Below are 730 nucleotides of genomic sequence, written 5' to 3' on the forward strand. Positions count from 1 at the left end.
CTGGGGTCTGGCTCGAGGTCCCCGCGCGGCGCTCTCCGGGCTCCCGCCCGAGCTCTCCCGGAGCCGAGCCCCGAGCCCCAGCCCCCGTGCTTGGTGACGTCAGGCAGCGGGCCGCGGAGTCTACGCAGGTGATTTGCATAATGAGGAAGCCGCGGCCAATCACAGTGGGACTTGGCTGGGCTCGGCCGGGGGCGGGAGGGGCGGCCGGGCTCACGCGCTCCCGCTCGCCATGGCAACCGGACCCTCGAGTGCCCCGAGTGTGTCGAGTGCGTGCGGGCGTGGCCGTGGAGCGCGCGTGTGCGCCTCGGGCCGCGCGAGGGGAAGTCGCTTCGTCATGCGTGATGGTGTCTGCATAGTCGGAGCTCATCGCCTCCGCACACACAGGCACACACGGGCACACGCAGGCACACGCGCCTCCGGGCGCCGGAGCGCTTCCTGCGGGGCTGGGTGGGGATTCCGCCTCTCCAGTCCCACTGTCGGAGCCGGTCCTCGGAGCTCGTCCCAGCCCGCCCCAGCGCCTCTCTCTCCTCGGTGCCAGCCACTCCCTAACCCTGAGCCTCAGACACCTTCGTCTCCCTTGCTTCCTTAGAAAGAAAGAAAAAGAGTAAAGCAGACAAAAACCCTCTAGACACTCCTTGGAGAGTCTAGATTCGCTGTCTTTACTCGGCACCCGATACGCACCAGGCGCCCGTCCGTGCCAATTGCATGAGCTCGGGAGGGTTCGCCTCCG

Source organism: Carlito syrichta, unplaced genomic scaffold, assembly GCF_000164805.1.
Source record: "Carlito syrichta isolate Samal-C Ts95f unplaced genomic scaffold, Tarsius_syrichta-2.0.1 Scaffold115619, whole genome shotgun sequence".
NCBI lineage: Eukaryota > Metazoa > Chordata > Mammalia > Primates > Tarsiidae > Carlito > Carlito syrichta.